The sequence below is a fragment of the Apis laboriosa genome, unplaced genomic scaffold (assembly GCF_014066325.1).
Source record: "Apis laboriosa isolate Shangri-la unplaced genomic scaffold, ASM1406632v1 scaffold16_cov148, whole genome shotgun sequence".
In the NCBI taxonomy this organism is placed as follows: domain Eukaryota; kingdom Metazoa; phylum Arthropoda; class Insecta; order Hymenoptera; family Apidae; genus Apis; species Apis laboriosa.
In genome coordinates, this window is record NW_025222129.1 from 3818229 (window position 1) to 3832368 (window position 14140).

At 39.6% G+C, this 14140-nt stretch overlaps 1 protein-coding gene across 4 annotated transcripts in view; it reads right to left on the reverse strand.

Annotated features, from left to right (window-relative positions):
• LOC122710993 (ubiquitin carboxyl-terminal hydrolase 48-like) overlaps nt 1–14140 on the reverse strand; it is a 75239-nt gene that overhangs the window by 56514 nt on the left and 4585 nt on the right. The window lies entirely within an intron of this gene.

Below are 14140 nucleotides of genomic sequence, written 5' to 3' on the forward strand. Positions count from 1 at the left end.
GCTGAATCGCGTGGCTCTCTTTCTCGTTCCTCTTTTTCCCCATCTCCCTCCGTTTCGTTACTTTCGAATCGATCTCCTTTCTCTCTCTCCCCCTCTCCCCCTCTCCTCCCTCCTTTTTCTCCACCCAGATAGCCAAGGTCCTTCTTCTTCCATTTTATCCCGTATTCGTCCCGTTCCCTGCCCATTGATTGGCCGCCCGTATATACACCGATTTCTTGCCGATCTCTTCTCCTTTCAGCAGAAATAAATCTTGTGTTTTCGCGTATAAGCGGCCTTTTAATATCACCGAAGCCTTGATTTACCGCCACGGAGGAGAGGCCCCATGCGTCCTCCCTCTCTCTCTCTCTCTCTCCACCCCTCCACCACCCCCGTGACATTTGTCTTCCGGCGTGGAAGAAGGGAACGCACGACTGTCCCCAGGTTTTCCCTGATTTACCGCTCCTCCCCTCCTCCCTCGACGAGGTATTTGACTAAACGCTCCCCGATCTCTCTTCTCGCGATGCAACAGAGGATCGGGAGGGGGATCGCTCCTCGAGGACACTTCCGGTTCCCACACACACTTTTACCATTTGAATTCCAAGTTTTCGACTCCCGAGTTAAGCTTGGAAGGAAGTTTCGAATAAATCTCGATGCTCTTGAGATTTTCTTGGGGAAAAAGGTAAACGATATCGAAGGGAGAAAATGGACGAATTTGTAATTTGTTTGCATTATACACTCGATCGTGTATACAACACTAAACGATCGAGATTAACAAGCATAAAGCGAATTTATATAAGGGAAGGGGGGAAGAATTCCTCCTATTTTCCTTCGTCCAGAAAATTCTCCACAGAATTCTTCATTACGTTTATGATAAGCGTCCATAAGCGTCCGTTACTTCCGTGCCGTTTCTCCCAATCATCCGAGGCATCCATTCTATTCTTCCACGATTAGCAATTTCACTTCCATCATTTTATTTTCAATCACTTTCATGCAATAATCTCCAATCTTTATTAATATCTTGATAGGATAAGAAAAATATTATCATCGTTCGTTCGTCTCTTCGATATATCTAGAAATAAAAAGGAAAAGCAGCGTAAAAAATTCACGTAATATAACAACTATAACATTCTATTTTAAAGGATCTCCTCGACTTATTCGAAACTTTCCTCTCTAAACATCTCGCCTTACGATCCTGCGAAAGAAACGTCTCCCCTTCGCGCAGAGTGGAAAAACTAGTCACACTCGAACCGTCTCTCCTAACCAACCCTAACAAACAAACTTGCCCGCAAACCTCTTCTCTCCCCGCCGATTTCGTCCCCGATACGAAATAATAAGTAAAAATAAATAAATAAATAAATTTAAAAAAACGAAGGAAGAGGATAGAAGAACAGAAACCACCAGAGCCACTCTCCTCCGCTGTAATAACGCGATAATAATTTATATATAACGTAACAATCGAGTGGGGTAACAGGGGAGGATGGTCCTCCTCCTCCTCCTCCTCCTCCTCCTCCTCCTCCTCTGGTTATGGTGCAGTATTTCTGAGGCCGGGTGCATCGAAGCGTTGCGATCATTACGAGTGGAAAGGGAGAGGAGGGACAGAGCGAAAAGGGGAATATTGTACGTGGCCGTGGTCCACCACCGGTGTCCACCACCAGCCGGTGGAAAAAGGAATGGCAGACGAGGATGGAGGAGGACGAAGGACGAGGAGGGAGAAAAACAATGTTGCGGGACATCCAGAAAATAAGAAGGAGAAGGGGGCTCGTGATGAGAAACGAGAGAGAAAGAGAGAGAGAGAGAGAGAAGGGTATGGAGGAGTATACGGACGACCAGTTGCATCAACGGGAGCGAATTTAAAAGCGGAGTTCCTTCGTAAATGGAGGTGTAAGGATAAACTGTAAATCATCCGGCTCGTTATCCCGAACCCAAAAGCGATCCTCTTTTCTCCTCCTCTTCTCTATCGTTTTCTCCTCCATCTCCAGTGATGATACTTTTAACGCGACAATGCAATGCTTTTACGTTTCGCCTCTGTTTAGCGGCTTAAGGAATTTTTAACGAAGAAAAGAGAATCGAAATTGGAATGGAGGGAATGTTTCGAAAGATCTTAGAAATATCAAAGATCCCTTTGAAAATGAGAAAAATTTATGTTGAAAAAATATCGCTGCACAACACCTTGCGATCCTCGCTCGGTGTCCACTTTTCAGCTCCGCTGGTTTCACCGATCGCGAGCGTCAAGGCGAGCCTATTTAACGAAGGTCGCAACGTTGCCTCGAATCGGCCCCCACCGAGGCTAGAAAGGCCTCCGCTATTTCTAATTTTATATCCATTCGCGACGCGATTATAATTGATCGCGATCGATCGAATCCCGATCTTTCTCGCGTCGCTTTTTCCCCGACCATTTCTCGAAAAATCACGGTTCTTCTTGGAGCCGAGCGCGAGGAATCCCGCGGCTTCCTCGTCCACCTCGCCAATAACTCGTGGAATGCGGGTTGACTGTAATTCTCGGCCGATTATTGCCTCCCGTACCGTTAACGAAGCCTCGTTACAGGCCAACTTTGTGAATACCTCGAGGAAGGAGGAGGAAGAACGCTTTTTCGAACAACGAACGCGCCGTGAACTTGGTTGGAATGCCCACTGCGTTAAATCATAATAAAACGCCTGGCCTGGCACAGGTTCCGCACACAGTAATCGGGTTTGCATCGAATTTCCTATTCCACGTTCTATCGCGTAGCTACGCGGTCAACGATCCCTCCACACTTTGACCAGATCACAAAAGTCTATTCTCTATAACAATTTCAATTTATTGAATTATATATATATATATATATATATATATATATATATATATATATATATGTATATTCAAATACCATAATCTTAAGAACTTGAAATAATTTGCAAAGGAATTGGAATTATTTGTGTTATCCAAATCTCACACTTTGACCAGATATCGTTCACAAAAATCTATTCTTGTAACTCTGATTATTCTCGAGTCTCTATAATAATTTCAATTTACTTGTTATTAAATTACCATAATGTTAAGAACTTTCAAAGGAATTGGAATTATTCGTTTCGCCCAAACCATCTCTCCACACTTCGACCATATCGTTCACAAAAATCTTGTAACTCTGATTATTCTCGAGTCTCTATAACAATTTCAGCAGTTATCGAATTACCATAATTTTAACAAACAATTGGAACAATTTCCAAAGGAATTGGAATTATTCGTTTCGTCCAAACGATCTCTCATTTTGATGACAGATATCGTTCACAAAAATCTTGTAACTCTGATTATTCTCTATAATAATTTCTCTATAATAATTTACTTGTTACCATAATCTTAAGAAACAATTGGAACAATTTCCAAAGGAATTGGAATTATTCGTTTCGCCCAAACCATCTCTCCACACTTCGACCATATCGTTCACAAAAATCTTGTAACTTTGATTATCTCTCTCGAGTCTCTATAACAATTTCAATTTACTTGTTACCAAATTACCATAATCTTAAGAACTTCCAAAGGAATTGGAATTATTCGTTTCGTCCAAACCATCTCTCCACACTTCGACCATATCGTTCACAAAAATCTTGTAACTCTGATTATCTCTCTCGAGTCTCTATAACAATTTCAACAGTTATCGAATTACCATAATTTTAACAAACAATTGGAACAATTTCCAAAGGAATTGGAATTATTCGTTTCACGAAGAGAGCAAACGAGATTTCCAACAAATCGAGCGAGTCCCACAAAAGCGCCGCTCGAGCAAATATCGAGGCCTCCTAAAACAACAGAAATCTTATCACGAACCGAATCGAACGAGGAAAAACGCAAACCGCACGTTCCGCGCAGGATTTCACAACTTCCTGGCCAGAAGCTGCAAGAAGGCAAGGTATCCGGACGGACGAGAGAACGATCGAGTCGTCGTCGTCGTCGTCGTCGTCGTCGATGAATCGCTGTCATCGGGCGGAAAGGTACGCGCTAGAATAACGAAAGCTAATTATGCGTTCCGCTCGAAAAAGAGGGAGGGGTGAGGGGATGTTCGCAAAAAGCATCGATAATCGACATCCTGCCGCGGTCAACTACGGTAACAGACCGGCGTAAATTTAGTCCCGGGTCCCTCCTTATCCGAACGTTACCTTCGTCTCGCGACCGAGAACCCTCCCCTCTCTCCCCCTCCCGCCCCGCTCCCCGAGCAAACAAGAAGATCGGCCGGCAGAGTTTTGCCGTGGTAAAAACGAAATCCGTGGACGATGGTTCGACGATCACGGTATGCAGCCGCCCTGGACCGTGATCCTGGAAGCGGGAGGGAAGGGGGAGGGGGCGAGGAGGGCGGCTCGAAAATCGAGACGATAACCCCTCTCCCTCTCCCCTCCCCCTCCGATTCCAAAGGTGGAGCAACACCCTCTCTCTTTCTTCAAACGTTCGAGGAATCTTAAAAGCGTGTGCGAGAAGAATCTTTTTATCCTCTCCTCTTCGAGAGAACGTCTCGAGACGAGATGCTTCTTTTATTTATTTTCTCTTTTTTTCCCTCTCTCGTTGTCTTTTTTCTTTTCTTTCTTTTTTTTTTTTTTTTTTTTTTTTTTTTTTTTTTTTGGAATATTTTTGTTGACGAATAAAGTAGTATCTAAGAATTTTCGATATGTAAGAATGTTCGTCGGTAATCGCATCGAATTCATCGTCGTATCGCTCCCTTTTCTTTCTCGCGAGTACAGTTTCTTTTCTACCGAGTCCTTTTTCTTTTCTTCTTTCTTTTTAGAACGAAGATGGTGACAACAACAAAGTGATATTTTTCATCGTACGAACATTCGGATCACGGAAGTAGTTGGAACTTGGCAGGATAACGTTCAGAAAACGTCACAGTGGTCGGATAATCGGCAGGAATGATTCTGTACAAAATAACCATTGGTAACCACCGACCGACCACAGAGGGTGATTCCCCTCCTCTCCTGGTATCGAATTCGAGCAAGCAACGCTCCTCGACAACGCACTCCACTCGATTTCGAACATTTCGCATAAAAAAGAAAAAGAAAATCTTGATTCGTATCTTAATCTTTCACCCCGCTCGATTCTTCAAATTCGTTTCGAACGAATCGCACAGTCAACTGTCTTGACTGTTTGTCTCTCTCTCTGGAATTCCAGTTATCTATTTATCTAACTATCTTATCTGTTTATCTAAATTCCAGTTATCTATTTATCTATTTATCTATCTATTTAACTAATTATCTTGACAGTTTGCTTCTCTTTCTGGAATTCCAATTATTTCTTTATCTAATTATCTATTTATTTATCTAACTATTTTGAAAGTTTATCTCTCTCTCACGAATTCCAGTTATCTATTTATCTATTTATCTAACTATCTTGACAGTTTGTCTCTCTCTCTCGAATTCCAGTTATCTATTTATCTATTTATCTAACTATCTTGACAGTTTGTCTCTTTCTCTCGAATTCCAGTTATCTATTTATCTATTTATCTATCTATTTGACTAATTATCTATTTATCTAACTATCTTATCTGTTTATCTAACATCTTGTCTCTTTCTCTCGAATTCCAGTTATCTATTTATCTATTTATCTATCTATTTAACTAATTATCTTGACAGTTTGTCTCCCTCTCACGAATTTCAGTTATCTATTTATCTATTTATCTATCTATTTATCTAACTATCTTGACAGTTTGTCTCTCTCTCACGAATTCCAGTTATCTATTTATCTATTTATCTATCTATTTGAATAATTATCTTGACAGTTTGCATCTCTTTCTGGAATTCCAATTATCTCTTTATCTAATTATCTATCTATTTATCTAACCATCTTGACAGTTTGTCTCTCTCTCACGAATTCCAGTTATCTATTTATCTATTTATCTAATTATCTTATCTTTATGTTTACACCCACGGAACGAAAACGAAAACGAAAACGAAAATCTATTCGATTTAAAAAAATTGAGAACGATTTAAGCTTTGGTGAAAGGAATTAAAACGCCAAACCAAATTAAGGAGCAAAAGTTTTCGCCGACGTTGAACAACAGGATTCGAGAGAGAAGAAGAAAGAAAGAAAGAGAGAGAGAGGAAAAAATGGCGGGAGAACAATCAGGGAATGGAAAATATCGCATGCGGCCGTTTCTCGAAACGAGGTTGCGGCGAGAGAGAGAGAGAGAGAGAGAGAGAGAGAGAGAGAGAGAGAGAGAGAGAGAGAGANGAGAGAGAGAGAGGCAGAGGGGCAGAGAGCGGAGAATCGTTGCACCGCCTGCGCCCCGTTTTTGCTCGATTTCTCAAAACCGATCGAGCGTTCCCGATCAAGGGAGCAACACGCGTAGCTTGCACGCCAGGCGTGACCATCGGCTACCGCGATACACCACGAAAAACATTAGCCGGCCGGCCATGCTCAGTCGCCCACCGTCTATTTACATTGGCACCGTTGCGGGGAAATGATCGACCCTCGATCGAACGTGCCTTCCATCCACCGCGATATGAAAATCGAACCGATGAACGGGTAATCTCGCGCCTGTTTCCATCCTTTCGATAAGTCGATCACGCGCTCCAAATTATTGGCAATGCACAACCGTATACAGTTGGAACAAAGTAGAAGGAGGAGTAGTTTTCTTACGACAAAACGAGGGGATTTTTTTTTTTTTTTTTTTTCATTTTTTCGGATGATGAAAATTCAAGATTTTGCTAAATCGATTTCTCTATTGTGAAATTGGATTGGACACATAGTCGGAACGGGGTTAAAAGGGAGGAAAATTTTTGAAAAGAAAAATGGTAATATCGCAACTTTCGTAAGATAGGAAATCTATTTTCGTGAGTTAGCATAGATGGGACAAAATTGGAAGAGAAGGTTTCGTGGAAAATTTTTGGAAAAAATTGAAACACTGTTGACAACACGGAAGAGAAAATAAATCTGACGAAAAGAACGATATATTTTGAAAGATAGAAATAAATAACACGTTACAAATATTAAAGATCCATCTTTCTAGTATAGATAATAGATTTTATCTACGGCTTCTAAAAAGCTTGCCATTTCGTTACGAGCGGAGAAAATAAATGAACAGGAAATTGAATCATCGACAAATAATAAAAATTCGCACTTCATAAATTGGATGTATCCGAAAGTCCAAAGCGCGAAAAAGCCCTTTTCCATCCTTCCCTTCCATCTTTCCCTTCGATAAATTAAACGTATACATAATAATCGTACAATTGATAGAAATAATCAGATACCCATTACCACGATTTCGAAATGGGCGGGCCATAAATTCGGCCAAGTTTGGCGCTAACGATCGCCGCTTTGAAACACAAATGCACGCGCACGTACATAAGGAATTCTTCCGGAATCAGGATGTATCTCCCTCGCCACGTCTCTTTTTCTCCTTCTGCCTCTCTCTCCCCCTTCCCCTCTGGGGGTGGCCAGTGTCTCGGGGGCGGTCATATATCATCCACCCCCGGGGGTGGCTACTGGGGGTGGTGGCAAAAAATCTTGCCGAGCAAAAACTATCATCAGTGCTCGGGCGAAGCGAGCTCTCCTCTCTCTCTCTCTCTCTCTCTCTCTCCTCCTTTCTCTCCTCCTTCTTCTTCTTCTCCTTCTTCTTCTCCTCCTCTCCATCTCTTCGCCTCGCTTTCAACTACTTTTCCACGTTTCCCGGCTCTTTCATCGGTTTCATAGAGGGGAGGATAGGAAGATCAGAGAAACGTGTCTCCAACCCGAGTTCATTAGGTTTTCAGGGTTTGCTCTTGGCAGCGTTTAATGAGAAGAAAGATAAAACGTGTCCTCCCTCCCTCGTTCCCAAGAATTCCCCGTGAAATCTTTTCAAAACTAGCGGGCCGTTCTCTTCTCACGCGAGTTTTGGCGAATAAGATATTTTCTTCTGATTTCTCGAGAAGAGATTCAGGTTAAAGAAGCTTCGTTAAATTTTATTTCAATCTTGGCAAGTTCTGTATCTTCCTCCTCGTACTCCTTACGAGAAATATTTGTCCCCTTGGTGAGGGGGGGGGTAGTTTCGTTGATCCGTTCAAGAAATTCGAATTCGTTTCCATCGATGAATTATTATTCGATATTCGTTTATTACGTCGTTCCACGGGAGCTACCGTCAGATTTATCTTGAAGGAGGAGGAGGGGTGAAGCTCTATCCCGAACTACTCTCACCGGTAATTGACGTCCACGATTTTATGAAGCTAGTCCTAACTTAATGTGAAAAATACGCCAATTCCACCAATCCATTACTCATTGCTTCGATCGAATTTAATCGAAACGGTTGTTCGTCTCTTCGCGTCCCTCCCCCTTTTTTCCCCTCTTCAAGAGAGAGAGAGAGAGACGACAATTCTCCTCGGAACGATTGAATTAGAAAATAACCGATGTTTAAGTTTATCTGTTCACGGTTCACCCATGTTTCACTAGGGAAAGAAAGGGTGGGGAAAGGGAAGAGGAAAAAGAAAGGAGAGACGGTGGAGAGTGTCGAGTGGCTCCAAGGAAGGGAGGAAAAGGGGGTTGTTGCTCCGTTGCTCCACGCTGAAGGTCGCAGAAGGCCTCCTGCAATGAATCAACTTATTTAAGGGTAGTTGGATTTCGCGACTCGATGCACGACGACTACCAACCCCATCGACCCCCTCCCTCCTCCCCCTTCGATGTCCCTTCTTCTTCAGCACGCAGCACGCCTCGTCGAATGATTTATAGTTTTCCTTCCGTGGCCACCCCCTCCCCTCCAACCATCCCTGCAAACGGCACCCCTCTGCCAAATATACGCAAAATAGTCGGAATTTGTTCGGCACCACCCTGGCTGAAGTTAAATCTTGATGTAGACACGAGGAGTGCTCGATTTCGAAGAGTATATCGAAAGAGGAGGGTAATCGGAAATTATTGAAAATTTTGGTAAATTTGTTTCGAAAAAATTCCGTTTTCCTTTCACCGAGAAGAGATTCGAAGATCGATACACATTGAAAATTTGCGATAATATTTCTATTTTTTTATCTAACGCGAGGAAGAACTTATCTCGAGCGAAAATAAACCGATGAGATGAAATTAAATGGAAAACCTCGATACTCGATTGGATATCTCGAATGAGAAGAGGAAAAATAAAGGAAAGAAAAATAATTCGATTAACAACTCTGAAAAATCTTTTACGAAAGGAGTTGATTCTTTTCGTTTTAGTTGAATTCTCATCGAATCCAAAGAAAATTTTTCAAAAGCTACTTATTCGAATATTAACCGAGAACTCGCGAGAATTAGCAAAGAATTTTCCCCTTTAATCCATTATACACGATTTGAAGAATCCGAATCGAAACGAAATCGACGTGTTGGAAATGGCAAGTCGAACGTCTCGATCCCCGCCTCCCCTCTTAGGAGCAGAGAGTGACCAGAAAAGACGGGGGGGAACGGTGGGGGTAATTAGTCATTTATGAGACCGTAAGTGGGAATCGGCCTCGCTCTCGTGAAGGGACAACGATGCAAAGGGACGAGCGTGGCGTTATCTCGAAATTATTAATCATATCGTAACGCGTCGCGCCGATGAGGAAAGAGAGGCGAGAGCGAGAGGAGAAGGGAACGAGCGACTCCATGGACTTATCTGACACCTTAATCAATTCCAAGTTATTAATTACGGACCCTGCCCTCCGCCGCCGCCATCTCCTCCATCCAGAGACCATAGGCAACACGCTTCAGAAAGCCACCGCGGACCATTGTCTGAGGCTTACAATGCAGTGTCAACACAGCCACCACAGCTTTCGCCACGATCATCATTAATAATTATTTAACGGAGCTCAAGTCTCGAGACCTCTTTTTCACTATCATTTTCAAGATGTCTTGATTCAAATCATTCTTTATCGATACTTTATTCCTCCGCCGTGTTTCCCTCGATTTTCCAAGTATTTTCTTTCGATCGTGAGAAATAATTGATCCCTTAAAATCGATCTTTTAAAGCTCGTGAAAAAAATTTTTTATCGATACTTTATTCCTCCGCCGTGTTTCCCTCGATTTTCGAATATTTTCTTTCGATCGTGAGAAAGAATTGATTCCTGTTTCTTTCTTGCGAATCTAATTGTTTTCGAAAATATTTCGATCGTTAAAATCGATCTTTTAAAGCTCGTGAAAAAAATTTTTTATCGATAATTTATTTCTTCGCCGTGTTTCCTCAATTTAGAGTATTTTCTTTCGATCGTGAGAAATAATTGATCCCTGTTTCTTTCTTGCGAATCTAATTGTTTTCGAAAATATTTCGATCGTTAAAATCGATCTTTTAAAGCTCGTGAAAAAAATTTTTCATCGATACTTTATTCCTCCGCCGTGTTTCCCTCGATTTTCGAATATTTTCTTTCGATCGTGAGAAAAAAATGATTCCTGTTTCTTTTTTGCGAATCTAATTGTTTTCGAAAATATTTCGATCGTTAAAATCGATCTTTTAAAGCTCGTGAAAAAAATTTTTTATCGATAATAATTTATTTCTTCGCCGTGTTTCGTCAATTTAGAGTATTTTCTTTCGATCGTGAGAAACAGTTGATCCCTGTTTCTTTCTTGCGAATCTAATTTCGAAAATATTTCGATCGTTAAATTTTCGAATTTTTCAAAGCTCGTGAAAAAAATTGTTCGTCGACGACATTCGTTTCGGAAAGTGGAAAATTTGATACAGTGATCCCAAGCTAATTGGGACAATTTCCAATTTCCCCAAGAAAGAAATAATATTTCCGCTTAGCAGGATTCATCCCGTCGCGAGAAAGTTCCTGAAACGAATGGAAAAAAAAAGAAAAAGAGAGAGAAAGAGAGAAAGAAAGAGAGAGAGAGAGAGAGGAGCCCTCTTTCTCGATAGAAGTTGAGCGATCGTCTATGCAAATACCTAATCCTTTCGCAGATCCATCCAGGTGACGTTGACGGATTGGCGGAGGACTTTGTTCGGAGGCGAGTCGAACAGATTGCAATCCGCGACACCATTTGTTTTCCCCGAGACGCGGAGAGCTTCCTGCTTTCACGAAGACCACTCGTCGAAATCGATTAAATTCGGCCCCTCTCCTTAATTGCTAATAAAATGAAATGATGTAAAAATGAATAACATCCGGACGGTGTATCCTTTCGCAGATGTTCGATCAAGTCAAAGATTTCAAAGATTCGATACGCGCGATTTACAACAATCTTTCTCCTTTCTTTTTTTTTTTTTCCGATTAAGAAAAATTATTCTCATCCTCGGCCAGTAGATAAATATTTCGTTACTTCCAATCGCGTGAATATCGCGTGAAATTTTCTTCCTTTCGCGGGAAAATAATGGAATCGAAAATTTAATCAATCCACAACAACAAAGTCTGCAGTCTCGTCTCATCACCGATTCTTTTTTAATCGTTTTTGAATGGAAAACGGAGAGACTTGTGATATTCGCGCGATTATAAATAAAATCTGTGTCTCGTGAGAGGGATTATAAATTTTCATGTGCAAACTTTCGCGCGAACGAAGGAATCCACGGGATACTCGATAATTACCAAAAAGGAAAAAAAAAAAATGATTAATCATCGAGAAAAGACAATGGTTCCCCGGTGGTCCGTAAAAATATTTTTCACCTTTTCCCTTCCTCGGCCATGGGTGAAATATCTATCTGATGAAACTATCGGGGGCAACATTTTCGTCCGTGGAATGCCCAAGTAAAATTCTGCCGGCATTCTTCGAATTGTTGTCATCGTTTCAATCGTTTTTTGCGGAAGAATAAGGTGGAATTAATCGATATTAAAATTTCGCGAAAATTTGGTTTCGCCGAGGGATTCGATTTTCTTTCTTTTTACGAGAAACGTAAATTTTCGAACGTGTATATGTTGTATCCTTTCCCGAGATTTTATACCGATTCGAAAAAATCGAAGAGAAAGGAATGCCGCGTGATTGAGAGGCTATTTAATAATCAAGCCTTATTAAAATTTAATCGCATCGATAATCGCGTTGCGATCCTTTTTTATGAGCGGTTAATTAGCCCTCGTCTCTTGTGCTATTTTAAATACACGGTAAAGAGGAGGGACGGCCACTTGTTCCTCGTTTTCACACCCCTTTCGCCTGTACCGAAATCAAGCGTGACATGACACACGTTGTAATCCGCGCAAAGGGTTGATCCCAGTTTAGCCGGCTGTCCGTAAACCCGGTGGAACCCGGTGGACTTAAGCCCAGGCAAATTTGAATCCGTCAATCTTGAGCATCCGAGAGAAAGCATACGTGTAATCATCCCACGCGCGTGTAACATCCGTCCAAACATTAAAAGCTTTTTTTTTCTCTCTCTCTCTCTCTCTCTCTCTCTCTCTCTCTCTCTCTCTCTCTCTCTCTCTTTCTCTCTCCATCGGTGTCAGAAAAGATTTAACCCCAATTTTGGACCAGACTTAATTTCATCCTGACCAAAAGTGACACTTTGAGCGAACAATTCGAGAGATTATTATTTTACATTGTATGAACAACGAAATTTTCTTTCGAGAAAAATCTAAATTATACGAAAATGGATGAGAGGTTGGATGGATATCCAACGATTGAAGAATTTAAATATTATTTTTGAAGAGCCCTTCTAGAAATTGATATTCATCTCATTGGAAATATTAAAAAATAGGATTATTTATCATTTCTTATTCTGATGGAGGAATAGTTTGGCAAACAAAATATTACAATAAAAAGCAAACAAGGCTAAATTTATAAATTAAAAACTTGAGGTTTAAATCTTTCTGATCAAAATGTAAATTATATTCTTTTCGAATATCAAATGATATTTCAACCATTTGCCAATATTGTTTTTATCTTCATCAGCAAAATTAATAACACACTGATAATAAATATCTTATCGTGATATTATATCCATGTTATAATTATTTTATAAGAGATTTAAATTGAAAATTTATAAAAACAAATTTACTGTATGGACAACGAAAATTGTATCGAGAATCTAAAACAATAATTAATATACGAAGCCTAAATCCAGCTTAAGGGAATATCGTTCGAATATCGTTGCCAAAAATGAGGCAGAAAAGGAAAAGAAAAAGACGAAATTGCTCGATGACCGATGAACATCGAATAAGGCGAAACGGTATTAAGACAGTAGGGCGAGTTTCCTCAAGGCTGATGTATCATTTGCCGGCGAGTCGTTAGGCGGTTTCAATTAGTTTTCCACGTTGCTCTCCTGGCCCACCATCCACGCACGAGTATGAGGGAAGGAGCAGCACAGCCCTTAATCGTACAGTCCAGTTTTTTCTCATAATTAGGAAAAGCTCGTTAATGCGTCCCCTACTATCTCTTTTCACCCTCTTTCTTTCTCCTTTCCGTTTGTTCCCTTCTATGTGAAATGATTTCTCCTATCATGTTGTAAAGTATATATTTCTTTCTCCTTTTTGTTCCCTTCTACGTGAAATGATTTCTCCTATCATGTTGTAAAGTATATACTTGGATCTTCTAAGATTCAAGAACATGTATCTTCTTGATTTGAAATGATATAAAATTAAAAAGATTTTCTTCAAATATGATTTTGAGGAAGAAATATAAATTTGAGAAGTGAATATTAATTTCATGTTGTGATTGTTGAGATTAATTAAAAATATATTCTATCTTTTTATTCCTATTTTTTATATTTGCTTGTAAACAAAAAGAAACTGAATGAAAATATTATTGGTTATACTCAGATTTGTGGAAAACATGTGGAATGTGTTTTTGTGGAACTTATTTTTTGCTAGTAATAATAAAAAATTTTATCTTTAAGTGAAAAATTTTTAGTTAACTATTAACGTTTTTTTATACGCTATATAATTTATAAAAAATATCTATACACAAAATAACACAAATGTATCTAATTTTAAACATATATATACGTTTATTTTTATTGTATAAAAATTTTAGTCACAAATGATAAAAATTATTTTAAAAGATTATTTTAAATTACTCACCAATTTAATAAATTATAAAAGATGTTAATATTCTTAATCAAATATAAAATTCTTGATAGAAATTACGAAATGTCAATTCGCGCTTTAAAAATCACTATAAAATATAATGTAATATAAAATTTTTCATTAAAAATTAATAAAAAATATGATTACAAAATAAAAGCAACAATAAATAAATAATATTTGCAATCATATTAAATAATTTATTAATAAAATCTACAATTAAAAATAAAAAAATTAGAATAAGAATATCTCTTTAGAATACTTAAAGACCTACTAGTACCATCTGCAG